The sequence below is a fragment of the Panthera uncia genome, chromosome A2, assembly GCF_023721935.1.
Source record: "Panthera uncia isolate 11264 chromosome A2, Puncia_PCG_1.0, whole genome shotgun sequence".
Lineage (NCBI taxonomy): Eukaryota > Metazoa > Chordata > Mammalia > Carnivora > Felidae > Panthera > Panthera uncia.
In genome coordinates, this window is record NC_064816.1 from 116,252,044 (window position 1) to 116,277,758 (window position 25,715).

At 45.7% G+C, this 25,715-nt stretch overlaps 1 protein-coding gene across 1 annotated transcript in view; it reads left to right on the forward strand.

Annotated features, from left to right (window-relative positions):
• Positions 1 to 25,715, forward strand: part of CHN2 (chimerin 2) — a 302,150-nt gene that overhangs the window by 199,362 nt on the left and 77,073 nt on the right. The window lies entirely within an intron of this gene.

The window sequence follows — 25,715 nt, forward strand, 5'->3', positions numbered from 1 at the left end:
AGAGCCTGGAGCCTGCTTCCGATCCTGTGTCTCCCTCTCTCTCTGCCCCTCCCCCACTCTCACTTTGTCTCACTCTGTCTCTCAAAAATAAATAAATGTAAAAAACTAAAAAAAATAAAAAAGAAAGAAAAAAAAGAAAAAGAAATCGTCCACTCTCACTGAGGCCCGGAAATATGGATTGATTTGCCCAAACTCCAACGGCCGGAGCCAGGACTTCACAAATGATTATTTGTCACTTTATTAATGTTTCGTGATGAAAATAGTCCTTGGTTTTAATGCCACTTGAGGCCTTCCTGGCTGCCTCTAGTTTCACCTAGCTATGCAAACACATGGTATTTGTGTCTTAGGACTGAGCGACCATGTGAGATGCACGGGTCAGCCCTCTCCTGAAGGTGGTCCTACCTAGATAACAGGTTTTACTGACAGAGGTGGGAGCCATTATCGGTGATGATGGCTATCTCTGGGAGGCTTAAAAGACAGGCTGTCCTTTGCCCCAACTGAAGAGTTATCATGCCTCGTGAGAATTAGAAACTTCTAAGTGCGCGATGTTCAAGCTGGACGGGCGGTGGCAGGATGTGGTGAGGAAGATCTGATTTTCCTCTCCAGTAAGTTGCTGTTTATTTGAAAGGCACCACCACAGTTTGCTAGCAGGTGTTTTGGAAGTGCCCCTTTCGGAACCATCTGCTTTGCCTGGTCCTGTCTGTTTTCCACTGAAAGAAAGTGACAGCCAGTCACGCCGGTCAGCCCCCACTGAGCCTGTGCTGAGCCCACTGTCAAAGGCAAGCTTGGACTGGGACGGATATCAAGGAGCAGAGCAGAGTGGTGATTACTCATCCTTAATTAAACCGGAACGGCGCCCCCACCCTCCCCCGTTGTCCAGTGTGAGCCTAAAGCAAAGGAACCTGAGGTTGACTGGCTGCCTTGGCTTTGGGACAGGGACGCACCAGAAATCACTGGAACGGGGAGGAGGGCAGAGGCAGGCAACTCGCGGTCCTGATGGCGGAGACGGGCACGATCTTAATTGATTTGCTGATTGAGTTTTAGAGCCTAGAAGAACCTTCCCCAAAAGCACATCAGCTGAGCAGCTGGCCCATGAAAAAATTATTTGCCATTTTCCTTTTTATAACTCCAGTGCCTCCAAAGCACCTGTTATTCTTTTACAAATAATTGACTTGGGAATTGGTGGGTCTTCTGATTGTTTACATTTTACCAAGGGGAAGGGAGGGGACTTGAGCCCTAACTTTCAGAGTTTGTTCTGGTTCAGGCAAAAGCCATTCCGTAGTCTGTTTGTAAAATCTGCTCAAAAGTAATTTAGAATAGAAAATCTGGAAGCTGACCTTCCCAGCCATGACAAATCAGAAGATGAATCATAAAATAAATCTCTGAAGCAGTGTTTATATTTCCAAGTCAGAGAGTAATGCCTCCAAAAAGGCAATCTGTTACAACTGCAGGCTTTACACTAGAATATTTCCAGGAAAAGAGGTGAATAGAAAGAGTGTCTCTTGTATGTTTGGGATGAGAGTTTGGGTTCTGGGTAGTTGAATTGGTAATTCTTGAGACTTGTCCTTGGCCAAGAGGGAAGTTTGGTCACTAGAAACTGACATTCCTAGATGCTATTCCCATACGGAAACTTGCATGACAAAAGATGTCCTTCGTTGCAGATCATTTTGTATTTATTTATTACAATGAAATCTTGGAGGAAATGAATAATCAGGTTAATTATCACTTCAGATGAGCTTCCCAGCACACTTTCGCCTTTCTAGGGAAAGCTAAGCAAAGAAAACATTGAGAGAAGAAGTCCGAGTGCCGTGAAGGGTTTGATGGACAGGCGTGGCTGGTGTGGATTTTCTTGCCACTAACGATGCAATGTTTGGCTTTCCTGGGGACATTCGGAACACTGGGTCTGGTCACTTGCTGGAGGTTGCTCATTCTGTTAGAGAGTTTGTTAAGTAACTTGGTACAAATCCATCTTTTTCTCTCTGACCTGTATTGACAAGTGGAATTATTAAAAGTCTCAGTCTTGCCAGAAATTCTGTTTCCCTTAAGGGCAGGTCAGTGGACTGTTGCCATGGAGGCAGTGACTAGACAAGAGGTAGCAGAAGCTTAAATGGATTGACTGAGAAGTGCCCGAGGCACCTGTCTGCTTCAATAATGGCGCATCTTCAAGGTTTTAATGAGTGAAATGGGTAGGTTTCCTAATAATTCTCAAATCCAGACAGCCCAGCATTTCATTTTCCAGAGTACTTAAACTTTGTTCACCCAATTATTTTATTGATCATTTCCAAATGAATCCAGAGAGAGTATGTTACCTGAAAATCCAAGAATATTATCAGTGTTAATTGGCATAAAGATATTACTTACCACATCAGATTTGAGTGGTTTCCAGATTTATCTCCTATCAAGATGGTTAGCAGTGAACTTGATTTTAATAAACTATAGATGAGGCGGGGAGGTGGGGAGGGTACAAAAAGAGTTGGGGTAGTTAGCCAGTAGTAATCCTTTCCTTTCTGATTCTTTACTTAATCGGTTTTTAAAATATTAGGATATTTAAGGGCCACCATTTTGGTGCATTTAATCAAAATGGTCATGCTCAGTGTCATTTCTTCTATGAAACTTATTTCAGAATTGATGACATAGATGGATTATGTACAGACCCCCAAAACCAGGACTATGAGCAATAGAACAGGATTTAACATTGGTTCAGACATCTATAGTTTAGAAACCAATTTCAGGGCTCCTGGGCGGTTGGTTAAGTGCCCAACTCTTGATTCTGGCTCAGGTCATGATCTCCTGGTTCTTGGGTTTGAGCCCTGCTTGGGATTCTCTCCCCCTCTCCCTGTGTCTCCCTTGCTTGCATGAGAGCACTGTCTCTCTCCCTCTCAAAAATAGATAAAAATATTAAAAAATAAATAGTTTATAAACCAGTTTCACACATGTGAAGTAATTTCTCATTTCATCCTCAGAACAACTGCCAGGCACATAGAGCAGGAATCATTGTCCCCATTTTACTGAAAAAGACACCCTGGCAGAGTACGGAACCAAACTCAGATTTCTAAGCCCCAAGTTCAGAGCTTCTTAAACCTACAGAGCAGTGAGGCCTCATTCTGTTCTCACTGCCCTGATTGCTTTAAGCACACACCCTTGGTTCTCACCATGCTAAGTCAGCTGATGCTAAGAATCACTCAATATTTACATGATCTGTTTTTTTTTAATTTTTTTTAACATTTATTTTTATTTTTGAGACAGAGAGAGACCAAGCATGAACGGGGGAGGGGCAGAGAGAGAGGGAGACACAGAATCGGAAACAGGCTCCAGGCTCCGAGCTGTCAGCCCAGAGCCCGACGTGGGGCTCGAACTCACGGACCGCGAGATCGTGACCTGAGCTGAAGTCGGACGCTTAACCGACTGAGCCACCCAGGCGCCCCTTACATGATCTGTTTTTAAAAATGCACTGCTGTTAATAGCTAAGCTTTCTTATGAAGGATACCCTGCTGAATCAAATACATGTGACAACAAATTTTCAATAGCCCATGTTTATTCAATAAATTCGGCCTGCTGCATTCAATTGCGTATATGTTTTACTGGATAAAAATCATCCGTACTCTTGACAGAATAAAAGCACAGTTTAGAATATAGCATATCTAACCAGCTTATTCATTTCATGATTTTTTGTAATGGCCGCTGTTAGGAAATAGGCTAAATGCCCATCAGCTGGGGACTGCTTAGATGAATTAGGGGACATCCATGTAAAGGAGTATCATGCAGTCCAAGAAAAGGGTAAACATATTCACATGTGCTGATATGGAAAGATTCCCCGGAGTTATTAAATGCAAAAAACAGCTTGCAATATAGTGTGTATAATGTGGTTTCGTTTGTGTAAACCAGGAGAAAAACAGTTTCGTGTATGTTTTTTTCTTGCAAAATGATAAACTGTCCCTTGAAGAGCAAGTGTCACTGGTTGTCTGTGGGGTGGGGAAGTGGGTATCTGAGAGGTAAGGGTGGGAAAGAGATTCTTCCTGGCTACTATTTCATACTCTTTGAATTTTGAACCATGATAAGTGAAGCATCCTATTCAAAAAATTAAAGAAGAAGGGGCCCCTGGGCAGCTCAGTTGGTTAATCGTCTGACTTCAGCTCAGGCCATGATCTTGGGGTGCGTGAGTTCGAGCCCCGCGTCGGGTTCTGTGCTGACAGCTCGGAGCCTGGAGCCTGCTTCGGATTCTGTGTCTCCCTCTCTCTCTGCCCCTCCCCCACTCACACTCTGTCTCTCAAAAATAAACGTTAAAAAAATTTTTTTTAATTAAGTAAGAAAAAAAAAGAATGCAATATGCTTTAAATTCACATATGTTAGAGCAAACCCTGAGTAAAACATCTTCTGTACTCAAGGCATCACATACACACATGCAGAGAGAGACCAAGCAGTTCCAGCCTCTGGACCCAGGCTGCTTTTTTCCACCCCTTGGCACGGGCCCTCCCCCACCCTGACAGCTCCCTCTCCACCCCCACCCCCCACCCCCCACCCCCACTTTCCCTTCATTTCTCCCTTGGATGGTTAACAAAGAGTCTATATGCAGCAGCCTTTAAACTAAGGTTGGGGACCAGAAGAAGATAACTATAGCACAGGACCAAAATCACCCAATGAAGACTTCCATGTGACGGTCCTGGAAATGGGTTGGATGTTGCTTCCTCGCTGGCATTGCTCCCCTGGGATCCTGCCCAGACTTCCCCCCATTTTTCATGCTCCCCCACGCCATGCCACCTCTGCTTTCTCAAGCAATTCGGACCAACTCCCAGATTTCTCTTGCTTTCCTGTGGCAGCAAGGAAGCCCTCTTCGGTTTGTTTTTCTTCCTGTGAGATCAGAAGACTGACCTTTTCCCGGTTAAAGGGCTTTGAGCCTGGTTAGGATGTGCTCCTCTACAGATGCGTGGCTTCAAAGAAGAAGAATCTCTCCCAAACCCCACTCCGCCTTTTATTTTCTTTTTGAAATAATTCCCTTCTTTGCATCCAAGGTGATCCTCTCGTTGTTTTGCCGTTTCCCCCACACGAACCAGTCAGCCTGCCAGAGATTTTTGCCCAGCAGTGACATTACATTTCCCTCCACTGCCCTGGAGCGGGAAGGAGTGGCCACACCAGAGGACGGACCTCCAGGTCTTGCTGACCAACAGAAGCCTCACAAGTCAGTTGAGCTCAGACTGAATGGTTCTTTGTGCCACCCCCCTCCAAATCCCGCAATGGTACTTAGGAGCCGGTGGCCCTTGATGACATTTTGTTCATAAGAGTGTTGCTTTCACTGTTGTTGTTTTCATCTTGGAAATGCTATGATTTGCTTTGTCTGCAGGACAAAGTCCATATTCCTCAGCAGGACATTTGAAGCTTGTCTGAGCCTGGGCTCCCCTAGAAGCAGAGCCTGAGGCAAGCATTTGGTCCATTGGTAATTTGGAAAGGCATTCTAATGAGCGGGAAGGAGAAGTCAGGAGAATGAAACAGATGAGAAGCCGGTGGAAATGGACGTTATTGAGTTGGGCATGTTCTGCGGAGCCATCTGGAATTGCTCCTGAGAGGAATTGAAGTGGGGTGTTTACCACCGCCTGTCCTCTATTGGCTGAGGGGTGCTTGTGAGCTGCTAAGTGTCCCGCGCACCAGGCTGTGCATGTGGAGAGCCAGGTGGGTGCCCACGGGTATCCCAGACAGTTGCGTCAGAGAAGCAAGAGGTGCATGGCGAGGACAGGTGCTAACGGGCCACCCTGCCTGAAGGCAAGTGCTGCAGCAATCCCTGGGGCAGCAAGTGGTGAGGGACATTGAAAAATGAATGGAAACGCCCGTTGCAGTCCAGCCCCACCTCTCCCAGACTGTCTTCCACTGCTGGCCTCCCCCACTGGCCTGCAGTCCACAAATGTTCTTGTCCCCTCGCCTCCCCTCCCATTCCCCCTATGCCTGCCATCTGAAATGCCTTCCCCTCCTGTGATCGGTCAGTTCCTGTCCCTCCTTTAGCCTCCAGTACAGACTCTCTGGTAAAACCTGTTGAGGCTCACCCTCCTTCACAAATGCTGAAGGAATCACTCCCACCACAAAACAGCCCCAGAGCTTTGCACACACTCTTTATGATAACTTCAGAGGACACACAGCCCAATGAACAGCAGATGGCTAACTTTAAAACTTTAAAATAATAGACTGAACTCCCCCTGAGGAATGTGTATCCCAAATACACCAAGACAGTATCTCACACGGCCCCCCCTTCCCTTTGGACAGCTTCTTCCTCCCTGGGCTGACTTGACTCCCTGAGGGCAGGAAAAGCCAGAGCCTGGAGGAAGAGAGTCCTGGAGACCATTTTGTGCAGTCCCTTCGTTTTACACGACAGGAAACTGAGGCACCCGTTAGTCGGGAGTATTTCAAAGACATCTCGAGGTCCTGAAGGCGTAGGTGGGAAAAAAAATGCAACTTAGAAATTCTCTTAAAGTTCAGATCTTTGAGGAACATCAGTTATACCTACAGGACTTCTATGTGAATGATTGAAAAGTGAAAAATGAATTCAGGTTATGGTTAGTCTAGAAGGTGTCCTAGCAATCAGAACCCAGCAGGAAATGGAAGACATAGTCACTGGGATGTTGAAGAGAATTTGATTAACAAGGGATTTTTCTCAGGGGTTGGGAATGGCAGGAAGCAGTTACCTCCCCCGTGCTGAAGGGACCAGAAGAAGACCCTGGGGTTATTGATGTCTAGTAAGAACTGGAGTGGGGTTTTCCAGACGAGGGGGACTCCCGTAAGAGAAGGGCTCCCACAGAAGGGGGGCTTGCACAGAAGGGGGCTTACTTAATTGGAGGGTTCCCGCAGGGGGGGCTCCCACACCGCAGGGGGCTCCTGCAGGAGGGGGGCTTGCAGAGAAGGGGGATTCACAATGTAGGGGGACTGTACAGGAGAGGCTCCCACAATCAGTCCAGGCTGCCATATCACACAAGAGGGAGGCGGTAGGGGAAGAAATAATCTGACTTCTCTCTCTCTCTTCTACCCTTGATCTCTTGCCTCTACCTCCCATTGGGCAAATTGTACCTAAAGCCGTAGAGCAAAGTTGCTGGGGATACAGTCCACATGAGTCAGTCTCCCCACTGTGGGGATAGGCAGGACAGAGAATGAATTGAGAAAAGGGAGTAGAATATGGCAGAGGATAACCAACGCAAGGAGTGAATGCAGACCAGTTCCACTGCTCCCTGTGTTAGCGCCGTTCTAATTACTGTATAAAGTTCAAGTTCCGACACCGTAATTGGCATTAATGCAAGATAACGAGGTTAGCTCTTTTCCTGGATGGGCTCCTCCCCTGTGCCGTTGTGGAAAGGATCTTGGTTCTGGAGGGCAGACAGGCTTTGTGGCTTTGTTAAGGACAATTGATTCAAACGCCGTGTGGCTCATTGCCCTTCACCAAGCCAAAGAAAGAGCCTGAATTGTTCCTGTAGAAAGCATCAAGGCACTGAAAAGATCCTCTCACGTTCACAGGGTCTGGAAAACCTGTAGATCTGCCCCACAGGAGGGCCCTTGGAAATAATATGTAACTGACATAACCAGTCTTTTCTCAGGAGTGAAGGAAGATGAGTGTGACTTAGCTAGTAAATGTGACAGGTGCAGTAATGACTCTTCCTACCTCTCACACACAGAGTGATAAAATGGAATGGGACATAATGCTGTAAGAATGGATTTGAACTTGGATTACATTTGCTCACAAAACCAGTTTGTACGGAGCACTATTTTACATTAGAATCCCCTAATGGTGTGGAATTGATCGTGCAGTCTGAAAGATAGTTGATTTGGCTGGGTCAGTGGTTCTCAAACTGGCTGCAGCTTAGAATCATCACCCTGGGAGCTTTAAAGAAGTACCCATGTTTGGCCTCTCCTGACTTCTTGAATCAAAGCCCCCAGCAGTGAAGTTCAGGCATCTCTATTTTTAAGGTTCCCCAGATGATTCTAAAGTTCTCACCCCCTGGTTAGGCGGAAGGCGGGACAGGAAGTAAAGGTTATCAGATACTTGAGGGAGCCTTTTCTCTCGGGGATACCTGTGCCACCTGCTCTAATGTTGCTTATACGTCCTAATTTAGATGTCTGTGTTCATTCTCTGCCTCTGCCTGCACACGAAAAGTCCTCCATGAAAACATTTTTCAGATAGTAAACCCCGGTGGTTCACAGGTTGGCTTTGCTCCTGGCTCCTTTTCCCAGATCACTGGCTAACATTTAAATGATGGGGGGAAATTAACTGGAATAGATTTAAAAGAAATTTAATGAAGGGACAAGGAAAAAAAAATCCATGCCTCTTCCTTTTAGGCCAGCTGGTGGTTTCTTAGCAGCAAAGTTGAATAGAAGAATAACTAAATCCCCTGGGTTCTCTTCTATCAGAAAGCTGCACTTTTTACCAATTCCTCACTGTCAGTGATCTCAAGGTTAGAAATCTACAGGAACGGAAAGGAAAGTTATCCTGACGCAGTCAGTATTTGTCAGAGTAAGATGGGCCAAAGCCTCATTCACCCCCATCCAACATCTCTAGAATAAACAGCTCATTTAGAGACGCCTCGTCTGCACAAGTATTTTTATGTAAGCAGCGCCATCTAGTGGCTTAGAGGAGAGTTACATGCTGGTGACCATCTCAAAGGGCTACGCTTAACAGATGTGGGAGTAATGAGCAAGAACAAATTTTCAGCAATGAATTCACTGAATCGTTCCCACTTCCTCAAGGTTTTATAGCACGAATCAGGCTATGCAATGGCTAGGGGGTGCCTTTTTGTAGTGCGTGCTCATTCTCTGTGTAAGCAGGTGGGCAGTTCTGCCAGCTTGGGACACTTAAATATAAAAATGGTCCCAGTGATCTGAGCCACTGGGATTCTGGTCCAGAGGTACCCAAACTTTTTGGCTTTTTTTTTTAACGTTTATTTTTGAGACACAGAGAGACAGAGCATGAACGGGGGAGGGGCAGAGAGAGAGGGAGACACAGAATCCGAAACAGGCTCCAGGCTCCGAGCGGTCGGCACGGAGCCCGACGCGGGGCTCGAACCCACGGACCGCGAGATCGTGACCTGAGCCAAAGTCGGCGCTCAACCGGCTGAGCCACCCAGGCAACCCCAGACTTTTTGGCTTTTTATATTCTCTTTAAAATTTCTGAGAACCCCAGAATGATTTCATTTATGTGAGTTGTATCCACTGATATTTACTGTATTTAAAAGTAAAACTGAGAAAAATGTTACGTTATTTACTCTTTTAAACATAGCCGTAATAAATTCATTGCGTGTTTATGTAAATGGCCTATTTTTTAATGAAAAATAACCCCGCTGTCCAAACAAAACAAAAACTGGTAGGAATATTGGCGTTATTTTACATTTTTTGTAAATCTCTTTAGTGTCTGGCTTAACAGACAACACATGGGTTCTCACATCTGCTTTTGTATTCAGTCTGCGATGAAATATTTTGTTTGAAGTGTAGGAAGGAGCTCTGGCCTTGTGCAGACCTATGTCATTGAAAAAAAAAAAAGGAAGAATATGGTTTTTTGTAGCTGTTTAAGGTAAATCAGAGTTGGAAAAAAAAAAAAAAAATAGACCAGGGTCGCCAGATGGCTCGGTTGGTGAAGCGTCCAACTTCGGCTCAGGTCATGATCTCCTGGCTTGTGGGTTCGAGCCCCGCGTTGGGCTCTGTGCTGACAGCTCGGAGCCTGGAGCCTGCTTCGGATTCTCTGTCTGTCTGTCTGTCTCTCTCTCTCTCTCTCCCCCCCCCCCCCCGCTTATGTGCGCTCTCTCAAATATAAATATTTTTAAAAAGCAGACTAAAACTTAACAAATGGTAGTTTCTAAAAGGCTAGTCACAATGTCAGTCCGTGGATGAGATAATTCATGAAAATAGTTTTGACCACATGGGGTCTCTGAAAGTATCTTCAGGTCCTTCACACTCTGAGAACTGCTGCTGTAGGCAGGACCTCTGATGGATGAAAAGTTAGAAAAGTTTATGTTTGTATGTCTCCAGGCAGGTGTTAAGGGAAATCAGTATGCCGTTTTCATCACCTTCGACTGTGGGCGGTAAATGATGCTGTCACCTAGGACTGCTCTCCCCCGGCAGAAACTGCAGTATTCGCCCTGATCGTGACCTCAGAGCTCTTCCCATTGGCCTTCGGGCGGTGGGGGGGGGGGGGGGGGGCAGGGGGCAGCACAACTGATCCTGGGCCTGTGTCATTTGAAACAGCTTTCCAGGTGCTTCTGCTGTATGCTCCCAGTAAAGAACCACTCTTTCTGCAGAGATGAGAAATGGGCTCAAAGCTCAAGGTGACGTAGTGACATTGAACACTGGTGGGACGAGATACAACTTTAGGGAATCCCGTTATTTTCTTTCTTTGGCCCCCCTCTTTCTTACTCCTCCAGTGTTTCTCCTTCCACCCTCTGTGTCTCTCTAGTCAAAGCCTAGCAGTCTCCCCAGCGCCACCCCCATGGTGAGTAGCTCTCACCGTTGCCATCTAGAACCTAGGCACCATCTTCGGGAAACCGCACCCAGAGCTGCCTCGCCTCCCACGCTCCAATTATGTGCTTCTGGTGGAGTCGAACCCAGCCCCTGAGCCCAGAGGTGGATTTGTCATTCAAGGCGGACCCAAGGGGTCCCATTTCCCTGGCCACTATGGTTGGTTCAAGGGTGGGCATGTGGTCAAGTCAGAGCCACTGAAACCAACAGACTTTTACTGTGAGTTTCAGAAAGAAGGCCTGCAGCCCTTTTTTTCTGCCAAGTTGGATTCAGCAGGAAGCAGAGTCTGGGTGGCCGAAGGCTCTTCTCTGAGCCTGAGAAAGTGGAGCTGGAAAGGGAGGGAACCTGAGTCCTCAGAACTTGGTCTGTGCCTCTACCTGGAGGCCTGGGAGGCAGGTCTAGAGCCTGCCACCCTAGGCTGGAGATTCCAGTCTTGTCAGTTACGTTGGTCAGTTAATTCCCGCATAGCCTTTTAGCTGTGGGAATGGGCGTGTGTGTTGAGTTTGGATGTCTACTGTCTTTGTAGCCAGAAGAACTCTAACTCATGCCACCCCCAGCAGCTGCCCGCCCCCCTTTTGTCCTGCACTTACTCCTCACCTTACTTGTCACCGTTACTGAGAAAGCGAAAGCTCTAGTCTTCGAATTCAGGTTCGTTTTCATTTTAATTGAGCGATCCACACTATTCTTCCTTGACGTGGCGATGTTAAATCAGAAAAGGGAACATCTCGTGTTGACCGAAGTGGGTAGGAATTATAGTACTTGGATGACCAGGTAGACATGGGAGATAACCCCAAAACCACTTTTGGAGTGCATGTCTCCATCTCTCACCTTCTGACCCTGCCCTAAGCATATCTCTAGACCTCGTCATAATTATATGCACTTAAATGAGATGAAGGCAATAGGTTAAAGAGTCCTAGTGAACTCTGATAAACCAGCCTTTTATCTATTCATGATTTTGCCAGTAATTTTTGTTTGTTTGTTTAACAAAATGGAAAGAAACACAGCTCCATCTACAGTGTCGGATCTGGCCAAAGAGAGCCTCTGTTGAACACAAGACCCCCCCAGATTATCAGTAAATTAGGAGACATAAGCTGGAAACCTATAGCCCCTCCCCATTTTCTTGGAAGAAAAAAAAAGTCAAAAATCCACCTGTAATCTTTATGAATTAAAAGCTTAGTCTGTGAGAATTCATTTTTTTTTTCCCCTCAGCTGTGGGGAAGAGGAAGGATTTTGTTCTCTGCATAATTTCCATTGACATTCATGGAAATGAAATGGTCAAGGCTACATCTTGGGTTATTTGATTTCATTGCCTCTGGAACAGGTTGCAGAAGTGGCATTACTCATTTCTCAATAATGAAATGTCTGGCTGGGTTTTATGATGGTAATTTATAAATATCCCAATTGGTTTCGTCTTTCCTTATACATAATCACTTTGACGTTTCCAGAAAGTTAATATTTCACTTTGTACCTAGTCTTTATTTATGAAGCTAATGAAGCCTGACCATCAGAAGAATAAGTTAAAGTTCACAAATGCAACTTTTACAGGTCTCATGTGACTTGGTGGCTTAAAAAAAAGAAAAAAACTATTAAGTCAGTTCCCTGTCACCTGCAGCAAATCTTTGGTTAACACTCAGAGTCAGAAGTAAGACCCATAATTATGAGCTGTGCATGTGCTGACATGCCTTTAACAGAGTGAGGATAGTTATAGCACATGTATATAAATTACATGTAATACAATTCATGAAATAAGTGATTTCTATTATTTAGAATCCTGAATGAGTTTAGGAAAGTTACAATCACAAAAACAGCAACCAAGCATGGCGTAGTTTTTTGTTTTACTTTGTTTTTTAACGTTTATTTATTTTTGAGAGAGACAGAGACAGAATGCAAGTGGGTTGGGGCAGAAAGAAAGGGAGGCACAGAATCCGAAGCAGGCTCCAGTCTCCAAGCTGTCAGCACAGAGCCCGACGCGGGGCTCGAACTCACAAGCTGTGAGATCATAACCTGAGCCGGAGTCAGACACTCAACCGACTGAGCCACCCAGGTGCTCCAAGCATGGTGTCGTTTTTAATCCGTTGTAAACCGACAGTGTTTCACTTTGCTTTATACCAGTCTTCAAGTCTCAGGCTCCCTGTTCTTTATCAGCCAGAAGCAAGAAAACTGAGGTTTGGAGGGGTCCAGTGATTTGGCCAGAGTCACAAAACCGGTAACTTGAAAGTCCTGGAAGTAGTTACTGGTAACTAGTAGTGGTGGCTTGTTTGACCTCAAGGCTTCTGTCCTTTCCACTCTACCACACCGACAAGGGAAACCGATCTGCTGTGTGTCTAATATTAAAGCTTCTGGACAGAGCATGATATTGGGAATTGTTTCCCTCTTCACATATCAGTTCCCCATTCTCTCTGTGGATGATTCTAATCATCTCCTGCTCTTGACTGACTAGTTCTTAAGAAGAAATATGTATGGCCAAGAGAGTTCCCTAAGAAGACAAGGGCTCGTTACAGACAAGCATGCCTCCCTCTGCGATTTTAAAAGAACACCCTTGTGCACATCTTTTAGTCCCGAGCTCTGTGAGGTTGAAAGGATTTGGCAATATTGAAAAACTCTAGAGACTTTCGCCAGATCCCAAAGTGACGACTATGGGCTGCATGTTTTCTGTGACAAGCGTCTCACTTCCCACCATGCTGGGAGAAATTGGGGTGAGAGGAAATTGAAACCACAGTTCCCCTCGTGGATGTTAGGAAGTAATGCGGGATCCAGTTCCCCCTCGTGGTAGTTGGTGAAACACCAGCTACAGTCCTGGAGTTGTAGGATGATTCGCGTGGAGTTTGTAACGAACTGGGTTTTTTTTGTCCTCGCGTGAGTTGAATGTGGAAATCGACCGGGTCACAAGGAAAGGAAAGAAACACCAGCATTTGCCAAGCATCAACCAAGCCCCAAGGGCTGTAGGAGTGCTTTCAGCTTGTCATATTCTGTCCTCACAACAGGTCTGGGAGGGAGGATTGGGTGGCTCCAGTAACTTATTCATGACCACTCACCTGCTGAGCTGGGACCCAAGCCCTGGAGGTCCTGACTTGAGAGCCTCTTCAGGAGCCCCTGACTACCTGATAGTGAACTCCTTGGGGTGGCACGCATGGCCTTTCATGATCTTGTCCCCTTGCCCTCCTCTATTTCTTCCCACGAGCTGTGTCCCAGAGGCCAACACCTGTGAACCATTAATGCGTCCTGAGCAAACCAACTGATTTCATGCCCTTCAGCATTTACCCCGAATTTCCCCTCTTCAGGGCTCCTCCTCTGCTCCCACCCAGCCCCCTGCTTGACTGAGGGAATGCTACCTACCTTTCTAGACCAAGCTCAAGCATTTCCTGACATGCAAAGTCTTCCTCAACCCCACCCAAGCCTTCCGGTCATGCCTTCCTTTGGCTGCCTCATTGTGACTTAGATATAACTCGGATTGCGCTGCCCTGGAGGGGCTGTTCATTCAGTCATTCACTCTTAACTATTAATAATTAGTAATAACAGTCAGATAGTCATTGAGCACCTGATCTGTGCCAAGCACTCTTCTCCCCCTAGCTGACCAATCCCACTTACAAGGACCAGCTCAGGACGGGCCAGCATCAGTCACAGGCACAGTAAGTGAGCCCCTGGGTCTCTGCTAGAGCAATTAGGGAAGAGGCGTGTTCTTTTCCCTAAGAGGGTCATTTGAGCAGTTCCAGCCTTGGTCTACGAGCCAATACATTTCCCTTTCTTTTTTGTTCTAGTGCTAGTTTGGGTAGAGTTCCTGTTTCCTGCAGACATAATAGCTCTAACAGAGTCCCAAAGGAAAGCAGGCGCATGCCTAGGAGAGAAGGACCTTCTAGCAAAAAGGAGGAGCGTGGCTTGGCAGACAAGAGGGTAAGGTAGAGTGAGGGAGGCTGATGAGATGGGAGAGCTTGAGAAGGGCCACAAGAGCAGGCTGAGAAGTCTGGACTTTCTGCCTGAAAGCTTAAGGAGCTACCAGAGACATGACTTGATGTCAATGTGGCAGGTGTATTGGAGGAGAGAGAGACCGGGGCAGCATAGGAGGCGGAGGTGGGAATACTGGCACATCTCCAGGTTCAATTGCAAAAGCCAGTAGCTGTTGACAGTAGCTGTTGGCAAGTGTTTAAAGGCCAAGCTTTTCCGTTTTTAAATGGTGGTGCTATTCTCGAAGCTAATGATCATCCCACTCTTCCCGATTTCAGAAAACCTAAGTGTGGGAAATGGTTTCTCACAAGTTTCCCGGGGCTTGGGAGGCAAGGGGAGAACTAGAAACCTATTACCACACTTCTGCACATCAATTGGGCCCCACAGAGCTGCACTGGCCCAAAGGGCTTAAATGTTCAAGATGGGACCCTCTGTTCTCCAGAGCCCCCTGCCAGTGGCCCTTAAACATATGCTCTGAATTAATATTTGTTAAATGAATGAGTGTGTATTCATCTCTCATTCCATCGTCCATCAGCAAAGAAAGAAATAAAATGTGTACCTTTCTTTAAAGGCTGTGGACTTTAGAAATAGTCAATATTGAATTTGGTAATAAAATAAAAATACTCATTAACCTGGACTTCACAAATCCTGACCTTTAATACCTACGAAAAATTTACCAACTAATTAAATAGTTTACAGCATATTAAAATGGAAATGGTTATTACTTAAGAGAGCAAAGGTTTTCTTCGAACTCAATGAGAGTATGTATATAGCTAGAATGGGGTAAGAAGAGGTCAGCAATGTTCATGCTGCTAATCACATTTTCTCTAATCCAGTGGTTCTCAGAGTTCAGTGGTTCTCAGAGTTCTCAAGAATCCTCTGGAAAGGTTGTAAACAGACAGATATCCAGACCTCACCTCCATCATTGCAAATACAGCAAATCTGTGCTTGGGCTCAGCTTCCCAGGAGACAAGGCTGCTGGTCCAGGAACCACACTTTGAAGCCACTGGTCTCATCATTAGAGTAGGACTGTTATAAACTAAATAAGGCAACTCCAGAAATAAGGCAACATGATAGTTGATTAATAGCACATATAATTATTAAACATCTAATAATTATTATCTATTATGTATATTATTAATCAACTATCATGTTGCCCTAGTTCCGGAGTTGCTTTATATATTATATAATATATTATTATTCCTTAATAATATATTATGGAGAATATATACTTGTTGAATATTATGTGTAGGGTAGTTTGTGTGTGTGTGTGTGTGTGTGTGTTCCAGCATTCCTTTTTTTTTTTAAGTTTATTTATTTACTTTGAGAGTCAGAGAAAGAGCAAGCAGGGGAGGGGCAGAGAGAGAGAGAGAGGGAGAGAGAGAATCCCAAGCAGGCTCTGCACCACCAGCACAGAGCCTGATGAGGGGCTTGAACTCACAAACCATGAGATCATGACCTGAGCCGAAATCAAGGGTTGGATGCTTCGGGCACCTGAGTGGCTCAGTCAGTTGAGCGTCTGACTTCGGCTCAGGTTATGACCTGCGGTTCGTGAGTTCAAGCCCCACATCGGGCTCCCTCCTTCCAAGCATGTCAGTGGAGAGCCCACTTTGGATCCTCTGTCCCCCTCTCTCTTTCCCTGCTCCACTTGGGCTCTCCCAAAAATAAATAAATATTAAAAAAAAAAAAAAAAAAGAGTCGGATGCTTCACTGACTGAGCCACTCAGGTGCCCGTCCCAGCATTCTTTATACCTACTCTCCTAGAATATAAGCAGATATTCTCCAAGTATTTACTGCTTTTGTGCGACATGTTTCCTTCTGTTATGAAACTCTCTTTTTTGGTGACCTCTGAAAGGCAGCTTGCTGCAGAGAGAGTGCCCCACAATGGTTAAGAGCATGGGCTCCAGGCCAGTTGGCCACATGGCCCCGGACAAGCCACTTAAACTCCTTGTGTCCTCTGTCCTCATGTGAGAAGAATTATGACACCAGCCTCATGTTTCTTCCTTCATTATGACCTCTGAACACCCCACGCACTTTCCGGCCGCCATGGCCTTGCTCACCGTGAGCCCCTCAGCCAGAACACTCTCTGCCTTCGTCACCTGCCTGTACCCCCTGCCATGTCTGTGATTTTCCTCCCAGCCTTCCTTCATCCCTTCCGACCCTGCACGGTGCTGGCACAGAGCAAGCCCTCCACCAAGGGAGGGCCTGTCCAGCCCACCTTGGCGCTGTCCCCAGCCCCCCTTTCCCTCCGTGCACCCCCGGCTGCACCTTCTAAGGGCCCCCAGCTGTCCTCTGCCAGGAGCTGTCTCATGTTGATCTCTGTGCTCCATTGTGAACATTATAAAGGGCTGACCCCTTCAGCTCAGCCACCTTGCAGGACTTACCGCAGCTAACGACTTGTGTACTTCCTGGGCACCTCACCAGTGTTTGTTGGGGGAAAGGAAGAGAAAGAAGGAACGAGGAAGGATGGAGGCAGGAATTCTCCCACACCGTTCACCGCTTATGTAACCTTTCCACCATGACTTCCGAAACTCGAGGAAAATCCACTAGGTAGAAAAACCTAGAAATGATTTAGCTCAAACCTTATGAAACGGTTGGTGTATTTGATCATTTTTCTCCTACAAAAAAAAAGGCAATTTCATGTGGCTCAAACTGATATCTATTTAATATGAGTGCTTTGATCCTAGTAAGTATAAAACGTTATACTCGCTCAGCCCATACTCAATATGCTGAATAATCATTATTGAGTCTACGGCAGGAATGCCGATGGACTGAAATCCTGGGTTCTGAAGGGCCAGACAGTATGATGTATCAGAGTAAGAGAATCCATTGGCACTAGGTGGTAGTTCTTTTTAAATTTCCTAGGAACTGGTGACTCTTACACCATTCCTGTGTGTGTGTGTGTGTGTGTGTGTGTGTGTGTGTGTGTGTAAAACAGTTATAGAAAACCCAAAAGCAGCTCTCAGGGTCAGACATCTTGAGGGTTTGTGTGTTCATTGGTGAGCCAGATGGCCCGAAACCCTCACCCTCGTTCTAGACCTGTCACAGTGCCCCGAGCCCACTCACGACCAGATTAAAACCCAATCTAGAGAAGCAGGTGGGTCCAACACCTTTCTTACACTTTCGGTGAAGGTCAGCTTGAGTTCATTTGTCTCGTACCGTAATTGCTGTTCTGCCATAATCACTAAAGGCTAATCCACAGCCAGCCTGAGGCCCCCCTGCACAGCCAGCACTCCTGGGCTGTTCAGATTTTCAGTCTGTTCAAGGGTGGACTCCCCAAGTTATAAATTACCCCCACCTTCCTGCCTTTGGGCTATTTTACTGCCTCTTAGAAATGTCACCAGAGGAAAGGCTCCGGAAAGAAGTGAAATTCAAGGCAGAGCATGTAAAAGGTTTTGTGCAAAGAGGAAGTTGAGGCCACCGGTTAGAAATCAGTGGGTTTTCAAGTCGCCGTGTTCCTACCATCGTAACTACAGGCCAGGCAAGTGAGGATCGGGGCAAACAAAGTTCATTAGTGACCGTGCCTTCTCCGGCTTTATTTCCTAAGCTCCAGCGCGCCTTGTTTGACAAGAACATTCTAACGCAGAGAGGGTGACCTAAAAATTAAAAATAGTAGCTTGTGGAGAAAGCCAAAGGGAAAAGTTCTCAGAAACGGGTATGGATAGAATGGGCGCAAACGACTCTAAAGGCCGGTACGCACCTGTGCATCTAACCCACTTGGGCAGGTGCCGGGAAAGGTCATCCCAGTGGGAGCATCAAACTTCTGGCCCATGGTTTGGACAAGAGCGCCCCGTCCTGGCCACAACCACATTGGAAAGAAGACAGTTATTTGAAAACCGGCCAGTATTCTGCTCTTCTCTTTCAGAAGGGAAGACCTGAAGAACTTTAGGAAAGTAGGCAGACAGCTTTCTCAGCGAAAACACTGTCAGACAAGCAGAACACAGGGTTTTCAGTCAAATGTTTGGTGACTGTTAACCCGGAGACTACTCAGGAGGGAAGTATTTTTACGCCCCATATGGACATAAAATTCCCTGCTGTTGTAGAAAAATGGGTAGAGTTCTGCTTTGAAATATCTATCCCTGCTTTCGTTTAACCCAACAAGTCTTAAAGGTCACGGTTCATATACATACTCTGTATACATTTCCCAAGCAAGGGTGTTTTAAGTGGCTTTTCCTTCAGGGGTATGTTTGCTAATTTTATTTTAATCCTGGTTTTAGTCCTTCCTTGTTGCTGTTGATCTGTTTTTTTATTGGCACTTATTTTTTTAATTTTTTTAATGTTTATTTATTTTTGAGCAAGAGAGACAGAGTGTGAGAATGGGAGGGGCAGAGAGAGGAGGAGACCCAGAATCCGAAGCAGGCTCCAGGCTCCGAGCTGTCCGCACAGAGCCCGACGCGGGCCTCGAACTCCCAAACCGCGAGATCATGACGTGAGCCCAAGTCGGACACCCGGACAACTGAGCCACCCAGGCGCCCCTTGTTGATCCATTTTTTTAAAAGAATGACGTGGCGTGAAGGTGGGGGACAGAGCGTGCCGTTAAGAGCATGGGCTATGGAGCTGTACTACCCAGGTCAGGTCTGTTCCTTCTGTCTGTGTGGCCCAAGGCATGTCACTGAACCTCTGTCAGCCTGAGCGTCCCCTTCAGTGACACCATGTACGTGAAGCACATTCAGGGACAGCAGATGCCCCCTGCTAGGTGTGCTATAAATTCCAGCCACTGGTATACTGCTAGTGTAGAAGGCATTTCCAGAATCATAGTTAAAAAATTAAGACTTTGAGTGATATTTCCTACATGGTTAAGTTCAAATTAAAAAATTTTTTTAATGTTTATTCTTGAGAGAGAGAGAGAGAGAGAGCGACCATGAACGGGGGAGGGGCAGAGAGGGAAGGATACACAGAATCCGAAGCAGGCTCCAGGCTCTGAAATGTCAGTACAGAGCTGGACGCGGGGCTCAAACTCACGAACCACAAGATCATGACCTGATCCGAAGTTGGACGTTTAACCGACTGAGCCACGCAGGTGCCCCTAAGCTCAAATTTTAAAGTTGTTTCCATGTCTGCTAGATGGCCTGTGTCTGGCTGTTGCTAAATGTAACTGACTCTTCATAGCTAGAGAAATAGCCTCAGCCGAAATTGTCCTTCACAAATAAAAAGAAGACGAAGAAGAAGAAGACGAAGAAGAAGACGAAGATGAAGACGAAGACGAAGAAGAAGAAGAAGAAGAAGAAAGAGGAGGAGGAGGAGGAGGAGGAGGAGGAGGAGGAGGAGGAAAAGAAGAAACATTAAGGGAGGCAGGATACTTCACATAGTTACTGATGTTTTCAAAAAGGAATATTAATTTAGTGAACTGCTTGCTTTACACATATAAACGCTACGGAATCATCTAGTGTTTCCATGAGATGTTAAGGCTATTGGCTGTGGTCGAATATTTCTATTTTATAAAGATAAATAGGTTTCTTTTGTGCAAGACTTCTCGATAGGATTATGTAGGAGAGGAATCATCTAGAAGGATCAGAGTGTGAGTGGTACCCACCCTTATTTGCCCATAGAATCCTTTCAATGCCCAGCATCTCTCAAGACCGATGCCCTGACACCAGGCTTTGGGAAAAGTGGGACCAAAAGGAAATAAAAAATAGAGGCGGCATTCCCACATGCAAGGGTCTACTTATAACTCACAGTTATGGTTCCTTCTTACACGTTTGCCTCATAAACTCCACTTCCTTCTTTGGTCTGCTGCAGGCGATGTTCCTGACATTGTCCTGTCCCTACAAGGCTCCAGCTCTCAAGGTGTCAGACAAAATGTTACGGACAAGATCTTACTATTGAAATGGGAGCACCACCCGAATGCCTTGGTTCCCAGAATCATAGAACCTTGGCATGCAGAGGGGAGAGAAGAGAGCAATGATTCTCACATTCGTTTTCTGCTGATCACATACCACCCGTGTGTCCCATCAAAACCAAAGGGCCCATTCCTCAGTTGTGAGCGTGTTCCTGGCAGAAGCCCTCTGCTGAAGAAAGGGGCTTTCCCCAATGCCCGTCGGGGACAGCCCACATGCAATGAATGACCTGCTAATGTGGAGAGACAGACCTCAGTTTCCTTATTCCAATTCAGGACAACCCCGGAGGACCAGAACTCCCTGGGTCAAGGATTGAATCACAGCAGCTAGTGTCTCCCCTGCCCAGTCCTGCTTCCTTCCCCTGTCCACAGGTATTGATCCGGAGAGTGCTTCCCTGTAAACATTCTGTGCCTTGTGCCCATCCTGGAGTCGGCTTCCCCAGGGAACCTGACCCACGACAGTCTTACAGCCTCACATCTCAGGTTCCCTACTGGAGGTAGAAAATAATCCCGCTGTCTTCTTTTCAATTGAATTTAACGCCCATCTCAAGCTTCCGTCCTTCCTAATAGTGATTCCTTGTAGTCTTTGTCAATTCAGGGATTCCCTCTCTCCTCTCACCATGGGGCTACATCTTCTTTCCGTGGACCTCAAGAGTTGTCATTTCTCTGTGCCGGCATCCACTGGGACCCGTCCGCTCACCAGTTTGTGGTCCACACCTCTGCTTCTTGGCTTAGCTGCCAGTTCTCTCCCGGCTGACCCCCTCTCAGTGCCACATCCTCGACACTTGCAGGTGCATGGGGAGGGACATTCTGTTGCCTCCCACCCAGGCTGGGCTACCTGGACACGGTGTGACGTGGCTGAATTTGCTGCTGTAGCAATCGTTCTTATAGCGGGGGAAATGTGCCATGTGTTTATAGTTCCACTGTTTAGCCTGGAAGGTTCTATTCAAAGTAAGCAATTTAGATTTGTGTGGAATGTCCTGGAAAAAAAAAAAACAATTATTTTTTGTTGTCCCCGGGTGAAAAGGGCCATTGCATGTGTTCTCCTTCTGCGGAAATAGATTTTAAATTAGTTCCATACAAACTTCTACATTCCTTGAACATAATGTTTTGAGCACCTTCCGTTGGCGGGACCTCCTTCAAGGTTCTGGAGACACAGTGGTAAACGCATACAGGCAAGTCCCCTGGTGGAGTTTAGAATCTCCTCCCCCTAGGATGCTTTTGGTAGGTGTTCGGTCCCTCTAGAGCGAGGACATTCTTAGCAGTGATCTCAGCATCGAGGCCACCAACTTGGTAGCATTTGCCCTTCATTCCCCCTGTCATGCTTATGTGAGATCTCACTTGCAGAGGCCCTTTCCCAAGGGGACATCAACACTTCCTTCTGCTCAGTTGACTGTCACAACCAATGACTCTGAGTAGTCAGCAACATTGAATTTCTCCATGAATTGGCAATCCCCAGGCCACATCTGGCTGCCAGACATGTTTTGACTGGTTTGCACACTGTGTTTTTTTGTTTTTTTTTTTTTTAATAGCGTCATTTGGGAGATTTTACAAACCAACCTGGATTTCCGGTTTCTCTGTTTGAAAAAGAAAAAAAAAAGAATCAAAATATCTAGTAGTCCAAGGTGAACAGCCTCATACGGCACTAAAATTACTCAAGGCTAGAAGCCCCACCCCCCTTCGGAGGGGGCATGTTTTTTGCAGTTGGATACAGTTTGGTAAATGAGCCACCCCTCCCTCCTCTACTAGGAACAGGCCACTGGGGGCCTTTCCTGGAGGATTTCACCTTTACGTGAACAAAGACTCACAAAGCTGCATCCTGGGCCTTATGACATTGGCCCCACCTAGTATGGTATTTGCCTGACTGTCCTTTGCATGATGCTTTCTACCTTTATCAAACTATTTTATGAGAAATGGTCGTGGGATGCTCACTCGTTAGGAACCGTGACGTGGCACAGTGTGTCACACACGTTATAATGACCTCTCTGATCGTCATTAGCTTCCATATGAGATCTCTCTTGTTCGGGCCCCTTTTAGGCAATAAGGATGTGCACCTTGGCCCTCTCTTGGGCCCATGTGGCTCTTTTGGCCAATGACTTGTAACAGGAGATTATGGGTATCATTTCCAGATCATGATATTATCTGCTGGTTCGAGACCCTCCAGAACACTCTTTCCTCCCGGTATGGTAACCTGGCAACATCTGAGATGGTGCTGCTGACAACCCCAGTCCCCCCAAAAATGAGACATGGAACAGAGCCCCCAGCTCAGCTAAACAACGGAAGATGTGCAGCATGAATGAGAAATCGATGTTTGTTGATAACGAGGAACTGGCGTTTGGGGATTCTTTTATTGCTGTAGCAGACCCGACCCTACGTTGAATGATACAGCCCACTGAGGAGATTTCTCTTGGAGAACTAGGAAAATTCTTCATCTTCTCGGTAGCTGGTTTTCTTTCGTCTTATGGATCCCAAGAATGTTCTTTAGCTTCTCAATCCCAGACCCATCTCCTACAGGGGTATAGGACCTTGTGACCTTGTGACCACAGTCGGTATTCTAGCTTTTCCCCTAAGTTTAATCTTATTTTTTTCTACTTCTTGTCTTATGGTAAGGAAGCTAATTTTTTTTTTAAAGAAAGAGCAAGGCATGAAAATAAGTAATGGTTTCCAAATAGTTTACTTGCAAATATATCTGTATGTCTCCCTTGGAAAAAAAATCAGTTTGTATTAAACTAAAAAAAGAAAAGCCCTGAGAATCTGCTGCACACGTTTCACAGGGTCTGAGCATGGGAATGGTGTTTAATTCTGGGATTTTCTAAGATTTCCTTGTAAGAGTGGACCAGGAGAGAGGTTAATGGATTATAGGACTTTGGCATTTTTACATCAGAAATGTTGCCTTAAAATATGCCTTCACTTTTCTGTGGCTTATGATAATAAACTATTACTAGTTTTATTTTTATTTTTTTTTAACGTTTTTATTTTATTTTTGAGACAGAGGGAGACAGAGCATGAACGGGGGAGGGGCAGAGAGAGAGGGAGACACAGAATCGGAAACAGGCTCCAGGCTCTGAGCCATCAGCCCAGAGCCCGACGCGGGGCTCGAACTCACGGACCGCGAGATCGTGACCTGAGCTGAAGTTGGACGCCTAACCGACTGAGCCACCCAGGCGCCCCAGGATTACTAGTTTTAAAGTTGCCAGTGGTAGATGAAAATGTTTATAAGGAAATAGGTGGTTTGGGTTTTTTTTTTTAATTCATTTTTATTTTTGTAGAAAAACCTGCTCGTATTTAGGACTGTTTGTTATGAGTTGCTAGGAATAGACATATAAGAACAAGTCGTTCTTGCTTAAGCAAGTACCCTGAGACAGATACAGTCTCTCTTACATTGCTCTATTAGTTTCCTATTGCTTTGTAACAAATTCTCATAAAATTAGCAGCTTAAAACACTCATCTATTAACTCACAATGCTATAGATGAGAAGTATAAGCAGACATAGCCAGATTCCCTACTTGGAGAGTTGGAGGGCCCACAGGAGGTGTGGACAACCGGGTTCTCACCTGAAGGCCCTGGGGAGGAATTTGCTCCTAGTCTCATTCAAGTTGTTGGCTGAATTCAGTTTCTTGCAGTTGGGGGTCTGAGGTTCTTCCTTCCTTCGCTTGCTGTCAGGTGGGTGTGGTCTGTGTTCCTAGAGACCACCTTTACTCCTTCTCACATGGTGCCTCTGTCTCCAAATCCATCAGTGAAGTGCGGTCCTTGTCACCCTTCACACCAGACAGCAAAGGCATCCTGCTTTTAAAGGACTCATGATTATCCACCCAGACAAGTTCTCGATCTTAAGGGTAATCAATGAGTGCCCTTAATTACATCTGCAAAATCCCTTTCACCATATAACATAATCATGCAACTCAATGCCACGTAATATAATCGGGGAAGTGACACTAGGCGGCAAGGTCATGAGGCCATCTGGAATTCTGCCTGCCACACCCCCTGACCATTGTATCACCTCTCTTCTATAGTATTCAGGGACTCCTTTTCACCTATTTATTTCCTATCATCTCTCATATTTTCTGAACCATCCCCAACTGGCTGCTACCCTTATTCTGTTTCAAACAAGCAAGTCATTGGTACAAGCAAGTATTCATTACGCATGTCTGTGTTGCTTGTCTGGAGCCTACGTGGGAAGGTGGTGCTGGGAAATACTTAGGCAAGAGGAGTAGGCAGAAGGGTGAGCTCTGGAGCCAGACTTGTTTACTGGCTGTATGACTTTGTATAATTCACTTTACCTCTCGGTACCTCAGTTTCCTCACCTCCAAAATGTAGACTAGAAAAGTAACTACTTCATAGGACTGTTGTGAGGACTGAGTAAATTAAACAGCACCTGGCTCAGGGTTGCCACTACATGAGTTCATGTTTTCATTAGAATAATTGCGAGCTGCGGTAACACATAAATCCCTAAACCTTAGTGGCTTAATGCAACCAAAGCTCATTTCTCACTTGCATTATGGTTCTGGGGGTGGGGGTGGGGGGTTGGGGCAGGTTTCTGGTTGGGCAGCCTTTCGTGTAGTCAGTCAGGAACCAAGACTCCTTATATCCTGGGTGTCTGTCTTGCTCTAAATCACTGGGTCTCAAAGTTATGATCCAAGGACCCTGCGGTCCCTGAGATCATTTCAGACTATTTCCACAAGGTCTCTCCCCTTTTCTAGCTGTTTATCTATGAATGTCTGGATTTTTTTGTGTGTTCTCCAACCCAAACAACACAACAGATGGAATATAGAAGCACATGTGAAAATCCAGCTGTCTTCTATTAAGTTAGACATTCAAGAGAGTTGCAAAAATGCCACTTCTGTCACTAGATTTTTTTTTGGAGGGGGCCGATGTGGTTAATTTTCATAAAAACATATTATCCATATCAACATTTAAGGCTTATAGTATTTATATGGTTTATTTTTATATTTATTTTTTACGTTTTTCTTTGTATATTTATAGTATGTTGTTTTTTATTGTTTAATGAATTAAGTTTCTTGGTAAGCCTTAAAAGAAGAAACCCATAGCAACAGAAGCTTTCTGGGATTCTACGTAAATGTTAAGAGCGTAAAAGGGTTCTGAGACCAAAAATTGGGATCCAGTGATGTGGATCATAGGAGAATCTTCCATTCGGCTGGCAGAATGAGCTCAGAGGATCACGCTGGGAGGCGCCTACAGGCCAGTCTTAGAAGTAGCACATTATCTCCACTCATATTTCATTAGGTGGAACTTAGGCACATGGCCACACCAAACTAAAGGGAGGCTGGGGAACGTAGCTGGCTGTTGCTCAAGAGAAAGCAGAAATGGGTTTGGTCACCACCTCAACAGTCTTTACCGTATTTGATTATTCATCAAAGGTTTATGTATCATAAGCATCTCGCTTAGTGTTTTCCAAGGGCGATAATATTTGTCTAAACATACTCAGGCAACTTCAGAAAAA